Source organism: Aythya ferina, assembly GCF_964211825.1.
Source record: "Aythya ferina genome assembly, chromosome: 2".
NCBI lineage: Eukaryota > Metazoa > Chordata > Aves > Anseriformes > Anatidae > Aythya > Aythya ferina.
Window position 1 is genome coordinate 97,442,797 of NC_140297.1, and position 12,517 is coordinate 97,455,313.

The 12,517-nt window shown below is 42.9% G+C and overlaps 1 protein-coding gene across 3 annotated transcripts in view; it reads right to left on the reverse strand.

The window, feature by feature from the left end:
- The window catches only part of STX17 (syntaxin 17), a 32,864-nt gene extending 29,512 nt beyond the window's left edge, over positions 1–3,352 (reverse strand). The window contains exon 1 of one of the 3 annotated variants that reach the window (XM_084510163.1): positions 3,202–3,352. The gene's annotated coding sequence lies outside the window, so the exon portion shown is untranslated. Of the gene's footprint in view, positions 1–2,843; positions 2,984–3,037; positions 3,132–3,201 lie in introns of those variants that run through there. The other 2 variants (XM_084510161.1, XM_084510162.1) reach the window with 2 other exon arrangements.
- Positions 3,353–12,517: the final 9,165 nt, after the last annotated feature.

Below are 12,517 nucleotides of genomic sequence, written 5' to 3' on the forward strand. Positions count from 1 at the left end.
GTGAATTCACCGACACAACAGTGTCTAAGAGCCTTTTTAAGGCACCGATGCCTACCATTCACTGCAAACTAAGAGCGAGAAATTTAGGAAGAAACATAAAAACTCCTTATGTTCTCTTCTGTTTGATGTTTTCTCATACAATACAGCAGCTTTCACAATAAAAATTCTAACCTATAAATTATCAATAAGAAAAAATGCAAGAAAGATTTACCTTTTTTTTTGAAGTTAATACGATATGCTAAATAAAGTTATCTTCACATGGTTGTGTGCTAACACTATGTCAGTTCCAGACGCAATGTCAAGGAAATCTACGCTTTCGTGCATAATTTATTGTGTTTGTGTTTTTCTAAGGATAACTTCAGTAATTTCCAAAGCTTTAACACCTGTTTCTTGAGTAATCACAGAAAAACAGTACAGCTTAGGTTGGAAGGGATTTTCAGAAGCCACCCAGCACAAGCCAGATCTGGTTGCACAGGCCCTTGCCCAGTTAGACAGCCACTCATGCCCTCTTCAGACCCCTGCTCCGGTGTTTGACCATTCTTCAGGTTAAAAAGAAACCAACAAACCCACAAAAACCTTCCCTGTATCAAATTTAGCTTGTGTTCATTCACTCTCACATTACTGCCATGTGTCTCCAGAAGAGAGCCTGGAATATGCTGATGTGATTCTCTAAAATACATCTAAGTTTGAGCAAAAAAGCCAGAGAGAATACCATATCACTAAATCAGTAATTAAAAGAGTTAGATAAAACCATACGCAATTAACTGCTCTTCATTATATTCACTGTGCAAGATAATTCGATAAACAAAGAAACTACAGAATCTTGTCATTTCAAACACTGATGCTATAGGCCTCTTAAAGATTATCTCATCCAAAATTCATGTACCAAAATTCAATTATATTTCGGTGACACAAGTAACACTTAGTGCTCAAGGCCCAGATGCAGCATAATTTTCATTTGTGTTAATAAATAATAAAAAAGATATATCCAAAGTATACCACAGGAGCATTATCAAAATATTAGGAGGTGGCAAAAATTATATATACCTCTCTTTTTAATATTTACATTTTCTGGAGATGGCCCCAAACTGGAACTATGATTATGAACTACAGTTAGAATAAAGAGCATCATTAACTTGGTGTCTGCAATTCTGAAAATCACCTGTGATTCTTACCACTCAAGGAACTCCAGTTTCTTCACCCCATACACTTAAAATTATCTGAGGGTATCTTACATAAAGGATTAGTTCTACACACTATTGCTTGAAAGCACTTTTCACAAAGCAACAGAAGCTGAGGCATTTCACTGGTTTGATCTTTATTTTACTAAATAAATGGCTATATAAAGCATACAAGATCCTTAAATAATAAATCACTTCTTCTCACAGATAGTGGAGGTCCAAGCAGCATATGCTATCACATTTCACTTTTTGAGTCAGATAATGGTAAAGGGTGAAAGGATTTTCAGACATAAAATTCCAAACTGTGAAAGTGTGAATTTAATTCTGACAGTAGCCCGAAATCTCCACTTATTCTGTGGCAGCGCATAGAAATCACACAGTCACATAGCTGTAGTCAGTCAGAAAAGTCTTGCTATGACGGTAACATGCTTGTATCAAAAATTTCAGTAAATGCTGTTACATGAACCAAACGTAATGTGAACTTCTGGTAAACTGCATAGTGTTCTCCAAAGGAAAAAGCAGAATAAATCTGAAGAGTTCTGCTCACCCAGAGAAATGCTGACCTGAAACACTTCTCAGAGTAGTACTGGCCTCAAAACTGAGTGGCAAAGAGTATTTGCTACTGCTCTCTTGGCCTGTAGCGAGTGAGGAACGTGTGGGATACAGCCAGGGTGCACTTTGGTTCTGGACTACACTTTTCTGCACTGGCTATGAAAGGAACTAGAGGAAAGCAGATTTGTTAGGCTGAAACACACGGTGACTAGCCCTGAAGTGCCCATGAAGCGACGTGAACACCCACTTAGTGGGGTGAAGAGCTGCCCACGTGGCATCTCCTGCAGAACCACCAGGATCAGCGGCTGTACGTGGCGGGCTGAAACCTGGGGCTGTGGCTCCCGGTGGATCTGTGCCCTCGTGGATCCAGCAAGACAAAGTCGATCCGGGTAAGGCGAGGGCACATGACTGCATTTTGAGAGGCACGGGGCAAACACGTCAGGCCTGTTGCGTTGTTCGCCTCACACTTTTAAGCCAGCTACAGAAGGCCAGACATCACGGGACAAACACCAGCATTTCCTGGGCACCACTGAACCGGCAGAGCAAGCTCAGGGTGGCTCAGCAGCCGCGGTACCTGTCCCACAACACCCCGCAACCTGCAATTAGGGCCCTAACACGGATTTTTCTGTATTCCTGGACCACAGCTGCAACAGGTGGCCCAGGCCTGAGTGTCCCCCACCCTGTCAGGGCAGGCCAGAGGTACAAGCAGCGAGCAATGGGGGACATAAGGAAACCTTCATGTCCTACACGCCCTACACCAGCTCCCCTCTCCTGAAGGGCACAGAAACCCTCCTGAAATGCAGCGCCGAGCCACTCGTCACCCTATGCCGTACCTTCTCCCAACCCCGTGCTGACCCAGCGACTTGTGGCCACCTTCACCAAACCCAAACCTCCCCAAATCCCCCCCAAACCCCCCAAACCCCTCCCTGCGCCCCCCGCCCGGGACACCCCCGGCGCACCCGGGCTGCGGGGGGAGCGGCCCCAGCGGGACGGGCCCCGGGGCTGGGGCTCGGGGCTTGGGGTTGGGGCTCGGGGCTGGGGCTCGGGGCTTGGGGTTGGGGCTCGGAGGGGGTCACGGCGCCGCCCCGCAGCCCCCCACCCGGCTCCTACCGGCAGGGCACGACCGCAGGCAGCGAGCCCCGGCTGGGAAGGGGAAGCGAAAGCGAAAGCGGCCGGGCCGCCATCGCCGGAACCAGCCGGCAGCACCCGGCCTCCTCCTTTTTCCGTCCTTCCGTCCTCCATCCCTCCGTCCCTGCCTCCCCTCGGCCCCTCCCGGTCCCGGTTCCCCCGCCGCAGCCCCTCACCATGCGGCGGCTGGGAGCGGGGCGCTGGCAGGCAGCTGGCTGCGATCCCCCCACCCCGCGGCGGGGAGGAGGCTGTGCCCCGCCCGCCACGCACACGGGGCACAAACACACAAATACACACACAAAGCACACCCCACATACACCATACACACACAAACACACACCTCTTCGCCTCCGGTTTGCCCCCGAGGTGGCCGAGGGAGCCGCAGCCAAGCAGGGCAGGGGCTGGGGCTCGCCCCGCTGTCAGCCCCGCCAGCAGCCGCGGGGGGAAGGTGAAATAAATGGCTGCGTCTGGAGGGCGGCCACGGGTTACCCGGTGCCCACCACATATTTTAAGAGCTTTTCTTAAATCCCGTTTGTACATCACTACAGTGTAACAGTCTGGCACATTGCCCAGTGGGGTGCTAGGGGTCACAGAATCACAGGATGTCACGAGTGGGAAACCACCCACAAGGATCACTAAGTCCAACTCCTTGCTCCACCCAAAAATCAGACCCTATGTCTGAGAGCACTGACCAAGCACTTCTTGAACTCTGTCAGGCTCCGTGCCATGACCATGTCCCTGGGCAGCCTGTCCCAGTGCCCGAGCACCCTCTGTGTGCAGACCCTTTCCCTAACCCCCATCCTGACCCTCCCCTGTCCCAGCTCCATGCCGTTCCCTCGGGTCCTGTCGCTGTCCCCAGAGAGCAGAGCTCAGCGCCTGCCCCTCCGCTCCCCTCATGAGGGAGCTGCAGGCCGCCATGAGGCCTCCCCTCAGCCTGCTCTGATCGGGGCTGAGCAAACCCAGGGACCTCAGCCACCCACATGTGTCTTGCCCTCTAGACCCTTCACCATCTTCAGAGCCCTCCCTTGGACAATCTCTAATAGTTTTATGTCCTTAGGAGATACAAAGCATGAGGCTATAAGAAACGAATGTAGCCCAGGCCATGCCAGTGAGGTTCCATTCTCCCCTCACCATGTCCTTTCCCATTTACAGCATTATTCAGAAAATAAGTGTTTAATGAATATTCCAATTTGAAAATAAGTGAATTCTGTTCATACCTTACACTGACAATTAGACCCTATCCCAGTATTTCAACCTCTGGCTACCAGAGCTGCTGCTCCAGGTAGGCATACTGGCAGCTATAGGACAAATTTTCATCTACATAAAGCAAAACATCCAAGGGCAGCCTGCTGTCACTTCTGGTCATTTTGCTGCCTCTGAATAGAGACAGAAAACTGTCTGGCTACCCGGCAATATCTCTATAGCAACAATTAATGAGGATGCTGTGCCACTATTGAAATAGATTTTTTTTTTTTTTTTAACTGTACTCAATAGTATTAAGAGAACTGACTTAAGATCTCCAATCAAAGATAATTTTGAGGTCATGAACAATATTTATGTTATTTGTGCATCTGTCTGTCATTCCATACCCTTTGGGTCAGTTCTGATCTAGTTCGGAGAACACCTTCGTAGGTTTTGCGAAAATGGGTATTTCAAAAACGTGAATTTTTTTCCTCAGCCAGGAAAAGCAGGCAAAAACCTCAGCTCCTACACATTCTCCTTCTTAGCAGCAATCAGCCAGACAATCAGTATGTATATATTAGCCATCCACTTTGCATACACATCATCCCAGACTGCTAGATGTTTTTTTCGTAGGGCACATGGGGAAGAAATTGTAGCTACTGCAATTAAAGTTGTTTAGGGGCTAAAGGATCCAAATCCACAGAATCCAGTCTGTTGCTCACAATACAGCTGGATAAATGCCAGAGTATTTAAAAAATGCTTACAATGATCATATATTTAAAAAATGGTAGTGATGACACAGGCTAACGTAGCATAACCAGTTTGGCACAGATGTTGGGCAGAAACATGGAAGTCCTGACTGGGGCTACAGTCATTAAATGCCAATAATGAAGTGCCACTGAACACATTTTTATGAAAGAGATTTGATTAAACATACTTGAATGTAAGTTTGGTTCATAAAGGTAATAATGTTGATTTAATAGATTCCATCTGAGTTAGGACAGTGTGCTACTCTCATAAATACAGCCTGGAATACAAAGTCTATGTAGGTCATAGTAAGTGGATCCAAAACTGGTTCAAATGAGAATTCTCAAGAGACATGATTGTAAGTGAAGATTTGTCATACAGATGTCTTCTGAGGAGGCTTATTCTTGACCTGGTACTATTAGGAGTGACTTGGACAAAAATACAAAATTACTACTCTTATGTTGTAAATAGTAGCAACAGTGGGTCACTTAGATAAAATCCCATGTCCTACTTTTTAAGATAACCTCGTTTATAATAATGCTTTTCTTAAGACAGGCAAATTGAAAGTTGACATTCAAGATAAGGCCTCGGGGCCTCCCTCGAAACCTGAGGGAGAGTAACAGCCATGAGACAACACTGAAAAAGACCTGGGCATTACAATACGTTAGCAGCTGAACATGAGCTGCCAGAATAAAACTTTTGCTAACTAATACTCTGAAGCAAAGCCAGAGGAACATGAAATGCAACCAGAATGGATGTATTGTCCTTGTTTATAACATTAGTTAAACCATTAATGAAATAATGCATCCAGTTTGAGTATCTACACTTCAAAGGGATGTTAAATATCGGAAAGAAGAAAGTTATGAAAGGAATTTTAGATATTTTAAAAGCACAATCCAATGCAGATGAAGAGGTGCCTTTATCATGAGTGTGCTTTATTTGTGTGGCTTAGAGATGTGTGAGGAGTAGAAGCACTGTTGGCTTTCTGTGAATCTCTTTTGAAACAATTAAAAATTGATAAATAAATAATAAAAAAAAAAAAAGAGAGAGAGAGAAAGAGAATTTTTCCAAAGGTGTACTATAGTTTAAGCATACACCGCTGCAGTTTTGCTGTAGTATAGTCAGAGACTCTGTGCAGTCTGATATGACCACTTGGTCTTTTCTGTCTTTAAATGTCTTGACTCCAGAAGAAGACCAAGAAGTCTACCTATGTAGCAGAAAAAAATAATAATAATAATAATAGGATCCCAAAGATGTTTCCAAAAAGATAGATTTTGTGTGTCTGTGATTTCTAACAGGCAATGTCTGAAGAGCTTCTGGCACATCTCATTGTGCACACAGCATTCATACCCAACTGTCCAGTTTTGCTGCCACTGTTAACATGATCTCCCAGTCAACCCAGCAGTGACTTCAGAGAATTCCTTATTTCTTCAAGGCAGAAAAAAAGACAATGCAAAATGCTGTGGCACTCACAAAGATCATCAAAGGAACAAGAGTTCCACCTTCAGGTCTGGGAAAATACTACCTCTGATGGCAAAAGATACCTCCGAAAAAATGTTAATGTGTAGATGAAGTTGGACTTGCTGAATTGCAGACAGATTCTGACTTGTATTGCATGTCTATGATCATTTTTGAAGGGCTTCTTACAGGTCTGATGGCTGCTTGTATTCTTATACTGTTATCAGAGAAACTGTTCTGTTAATAACAGAACAATAAAAAATACAGATCATGAAGACTTCTAAAAGGGTGGAGAACTGCTGCAGATCCAGCTAAGGAAGAGCTTTTGCAGCAGTTTCTTTTTCCACTTGAGTTCATTCTTAGTTCTCAAATATATGGATTCAGAACCGGGATCCAGCTGTGCAATTCATTTAACATGACTCCTTCACTTCATCTTACTGCTCAGCTCTGTTCCCTGCAATCTTTCCTTTATATGTGATCTCTGAGATAACTTGTTCTAGGAATGGTATTTCAGTCAGTGTTGCTCAATAAACACAGAACTTCCCAGATACTTACATTCTGTTCCCAAAGATAGATCTTTTTCCAGTAGAGCATTTCAAGACTCTGTTGCCTTTTTAATACATTATTATTACAGATACACTGGTTTCACTATCAAAAGACTTGCGCTGGCAGGAACTGGTAATAAAGCTTCCATTGTGTCATGGAAAACAGCCCTTACTGTGTTACGGCCAACAGTGCTCTCTCCCACAGCCTCCCAGGAGCACGACATGGTTCAAATCGAGATCTCCTTCCAAAACACATCCCTGAAAAACTGAAACACTTTCAGTGAGTTTTGACAGGGCATTTTGAGGAATACAGCATTTTCTGAAACTTTCCGATCTTTAAAAAATACTGCAGGTTAATTTGGGGGGGAAACTGTTAGCTACTGGTGGCAAAAATTATGTTGTAGGTTTTTAGGATTGGTGAAATTCTGATACAGTGTTCTTTAAGTTAATTTGCTGCAAAAGCAGCCCACATTCGATCAAAGATCACCTGTATGGTATTGCAGAAAGGAGGTCTCCCAGGTGGTAACGAAGCAGGAGAGGTTTATTATACATTAGCCTGTTCACCAGAGCAGTGAATAAAGTGTAAAAGTAGGAGGGAGGTCTATTAGGACAAAGCAGATTTTATTTCGAGAGAAACACTTCCTCACTGGTTGCACTGGTTATTTGTGTCTTTTCCAGCACATTCACAGGTCTCACCCGCTGACCTCGATGCACGGCAGCTGCTTTTGATCTGCCCCAGCGATAGCGGAGCAGGAAAGTTGGTAGCTACAGAAACTATCTCCTACAACACCTGGTCCGCAGGAGAATTTCCCTGCTGACAAAAGTAAGCCAAAATAGGCATCTCCAGCTGGTGAGAGCTCGTGCCTGGTGACTCAGGGAACATGCAAGTGCAGCACTTTGCCTGGGGAGTCTTAAATGGCAGGGCTCCTGGCGTGCTTTCCAGCAGTCCACCACCGGCATAACCAAAAGTGATAAAATACTATAACAGGTATTGCTGGGGTTGTGGCTGGGAACTTCTACATGACTGGAATTTAATTAAGACACTTTTTGTTTTTGTTTTTGTTTTTTCCCCCAACATTTTTTTCATTGCCACTGGATCTGAAGGGGAATTCTCGCCCTCAAAACTAGCGAGAGGCTTTCAGTATGTGCAGTGGCAGTGGCGTATCAGATATTCTCAGTTTCATTTGTAAGGTCACATTAGCAATTTTACTGTATTGCAGGAGAAGGTTCAGATAATTTGGTTAAAATGTTTTCAGCAGGGCTGTGTTTTCGGCCCATTCTTCTCTTGTTATAGGACCAACCTACATCAGTATCAGCTTGAGCCAAATCCCTGCAAGTTCCCCTAAATTAAACAGGAGTTTCTCTACAAGGCACTTTTACCAACTGCAGTAAATGCTCGTTGTTTGTTTTTAGGTAAGGCCTTAGAAATTCTGTATCGAATCTTAATGTCATTCAAGTCAGCGGTAAAATTTCCAGAATGAAATCTAGCAGGGGGAGGATTTCATTCTTTGTCGAGATTACAACATTTCCTGACGCAAGAAAATACAAACTGTAGTCAGGGGGAAAAAAAAATAGAAAGTGGTGACTCAACTGAACAAACATTCATTTATACACTTCAGCCACCATACTCACTAGTAAACATTCCTGCTGTGAAACCACTCGCCCTTGAAAGAGGGATTCAGAATGTCTCTTAGCTGCAAACCAGAGGTATAATGTTGTGGGCTTCCATTCATAAACAGATTAGATGAAACTGGTTTTAAAAGCATTTTTAATTTTTCTGGCTTAATTAGGAAAGCAATTCTGATCCTGCTGATTCTCTAGCACGTGAAGGTCATGAGCAACAGCCTGTTCAATAAAAACTCCAGGGAATTTCAGGAATAAATTAAAATTTATAATATCCTCATTCATTTGGGATGCTTTTTCGCTGACTCAACGTTATGACTACTTTTAAGACTTCTGGAGTTGTCTTTGCCTTCCTTCTTCCTTCTTGTGGGACAATCAGAAGGACAGTACATTGTTCAGCTCTGCCCGAAAAGTTGCTCAGAGGTGAGGTGAATAGACATGAGTAGCTCTTTAGCCTGGCTAGTTTAGATTATGAAATATTTATTGGAAATTCTTTTTCTGGAGATAAAACATTTATCAGACTGTTTCTGATATAAAATCCTTGTCAGCCTCCAAGGAGTATCTCCAGTTAATCAGGAACTTCCCTGTCTGCACAATGACCTAGTAATCTCTATACTGGCTCCAGCAAAGGCTTTGCATGCCATCTAGCTTTGCATTCAACAGTTTCACAAGTGTTCACAAGTGCACAGTTAGGGAAAGCATGTGTGGGTTTTCCTCCTTGACATTCTCCTAGTCTTCAGCATTATTAATATTTTTTTTACATTGGTGGTTTCCTGAACCAGATGTGGTTTGTTTTCTCACTAGCCCCAGTGGATCTCTCTTTCAAATGTTCACCCAGTCTCCCCTACAAAGGAAGCAAAGTTCTTTTCAGCCACCAACCTCTTTGGCAAGCATGATCATGGACCTGCTGCCCTGTGCAAAAAGAGCCCGACTCTTCTGCACAGTTGACTCCTTTCTACCCTCTCAATGCTACTTGTTATTGTGTAGTTCTCATTTCTGCTCTAAAGTGTCTTTTTATTGGGCTGAAAAGTCCTAGCTTTCTCAGCCACTCCTTGTGGACAGCTACATGTAGTAATGTTGTCTATTGTTTTTCTAACAAACCCTAGTATTCAATATGTCCTTCCTTCCTTCCTTCCTTCCTTCCTTCCTTCCTTCCTTCCTTCCTTCCTTCCTTCCTTCCTTCCTTCCTTCCTTCCTTCCTTCCTTCCTTCCTTCCTTCCTTCCTTCCTTCTTTTCTTTCTTTCTTTCTTTTTCTTTCTTTCTTTCTTTCTTTCTTTCTTTCTTTCTTTCTTTCTTTCTTTCTTTCTTTCTTTCTTTCTTTCTTTCTTTCTTTCTTTCTTTCTTTCTTTCTTTCTTTCTTTCTTTCTTTCTTTCTTTCTTTCTTTCTTTCTTTCTTTCTTTCTTTCTTTCTTTCTTTCTTTCTTTCTTTCTTTCTTTCTTTCTTTCTTTCTTTCTTTCTTTCTTTCTTTCTTTCTTTCTTTCTTTCTTTCTTTCTTTCTTTCTTTTCTCTTAATTGTCTGAGAAGTTTTCCTGGAAGTCTCCACGGTAGCCTCAAAGTCTTGCTTCATGTGGTCATGGCCAGCTCAATGATTGCCTACCCAGCTTAAGAACTGGCCACACAGTTGCACCGAAAGTGATTGAACGCAACATGACAAATAATGTAGTTCTACAAGGAAATGCTTTCACTGACAAGAAAGCAGTTGTCGCTAGGAGGAGACAGGATGAGTCAGAAGTGAAGAGAAGGAATGTCTAAGGTGTAATTCAACATCTCTTAGTAGAAGGTACCTGTGATTTTTAATACATGGCAAGTGGTACACAATTTTAAATATAACTGAAACATTATCTTAATACGACATAAAATATAATATTTCAAATCAGAACCCTCTTTGGTCTTGAACCACTTTATTTCTGACTTACACGTTTTGCACTGTCTATCACTTTCTTTCTATCTACGGAACCCCTCATGACCTGGATCTTTACAGTGATGGTTGCTGGTATTATCTTGAAAAGTTTAAGTTGTTTCTGGCAGACGTCAGACCTTTTTCTCTGAAAGATGCAGAGTAAGAAGGCAGTCACTTACAATTAACTCCTTCAGTGTCTCCTGCTCCTTGGTAGGCATAAACCACGAGGTGGAATACTGGCATAGGATAAATGGCTGAAGTTCAGATGTCAAACACATTTCTTTCTCCCGTGTTAGGCGGCTCTGCTGCAGAGGTGCTCATCAGCACTTCTTGAAAAGAGGAAAGGTCTAGCATCGAAGGTGCCAAGCTGAAGGACGTCAGCTCCTTTGCAAAGCTAGGGAGACCTTTTCACTACCTCACCGGGAGTGTCTTGTGTACACTGGAAGTGTGTAGTGCTCAAATACTGCAACAGTAGAGTGAAGATCCTCCTTAAACAAATAGACACGATCCAAAGAGAATTAATTCCACTGTAAGGGCTGTTTGGTTTTGTTTGTTAGTTTGTTTGTAATAACATCTGAATCTTCCTCTATTTACTTTTAATTTGTCAGTAACAATGTAAAGCCCTGAAGTTCAGTCTTGTAGAGACGGATCTATGTTAAAGTTTCGTCTCAGAGAAAGAAAGCCTCCAAAGCATATTTTAGGCTTTAAAATGTAATTGAAAGTTTGATTTTCTTGAGGAGTACTTTGGGAGACATGTTCAGCTAGCTATGTGGAGAATTAGCCATGCAAGTCCCATTACCGCTAATGCTACTACTAATTCCCTGCACATCACGCTGAATATTTACATTTTCACTTAGTACTTTGATGAGCCATTAAATTATTGGTTTCTTACTGTTACAGTCATCTGACACACAAAAAAAGAAAAAGTCATAAACTGCGGGAAAGACAGTTTTTAGTTAAAGATATTTATTTTTAAAATACCATTATTATGATTTGAATTAAACCCCAAATTATGACTAAAATGGCTTTATTTGTCTCCTCAGAAGTGGTAATTGGATTAATGTTCTGTGAGGCACTGTGAATATAGGTATTTGCTTTGTGTGCAAAAGCTTAGGAGGGGCATTATCTTAATGCTTGGGTGGTGCAGAGTCTCAGTTACTTTAACAGTTTTAAATCCAGGTGGCAAATGTCCATAGGATGGATTTCAATCATTTATGAACAGTCCTTTCTTACACCAGCTACAGACAGGTAAATCGACCTTGCACTGGTGTGTCACCATGTTGGGGAACCTTGCACATTGACAGCATCATTGACTAATGTGATCAGGTCTCATTTTCAGTCTGTCTGACTACTTCACACTGAGGGTCATCTCTCGGGCTGGACAGGAGACCCAAAGTGAACAGGATGGTGGTGACGAATACAAAACAGCTCATATAAGCCTCAACCTCAGAAGAAACTGAAACAAAATTTCTGTGGTTCTAAGTACAAAGTCTGCTACCTGGCTTTGGGTTTTGTTATGAATTTTACTGCTCCATGGCTATGCTTATTACTGGCCTGTCTGGTCTCTTGCTGTGTCTGCCCTTCAAGAGGAATAATCATCATCATTTTCTCAAGTGAAACACCAAAGATTTGGTGAGAGGGGGTATCAATACCTCAGGACATCACCGTTGTTATTCTCCTTCTTAATTCTTCTTGTGAAAAATTATCAGCCTCCCTTCACTACACCCCTTCACTCTTCAACATCAGGTCTAGGAAGCAAACAGGGAATCTGCCAGTTCTTTTCTTTCTAGTATTGGGAAATTTAAAAGTAAGGCCCAAGCAAACTTGATGTGAATGGTGGCTAGATGTGGGGGCTGACAAGAAGTGGGGCAGAACTGATCCTGCAGTGCCTGGATAAGAGCAGAATATCACCCACCACCAGGGAGAGGGGACTAGGGTGATGGTAGGAGTAAGTCTAGATTCTCTCCTAGTTTGTTTGTTTGGGAAGTCTAGCAGACACGTGGGAGGAAAACGGTTCAAAAAAACTAAGACAGACTGAATATTAAAATTATACACTGGTATATTTTTAATCTAATGCTGTGTGGGTTAAATTTCTCATTTTGAGGATGTGACTCAGGGGTTCGTCAAACTAGAGTTTGGCCCTCCTGAGGACAATTCTCGGTACCACAGTGAATCAGATGAAAGTTTACCTGGAATTTTA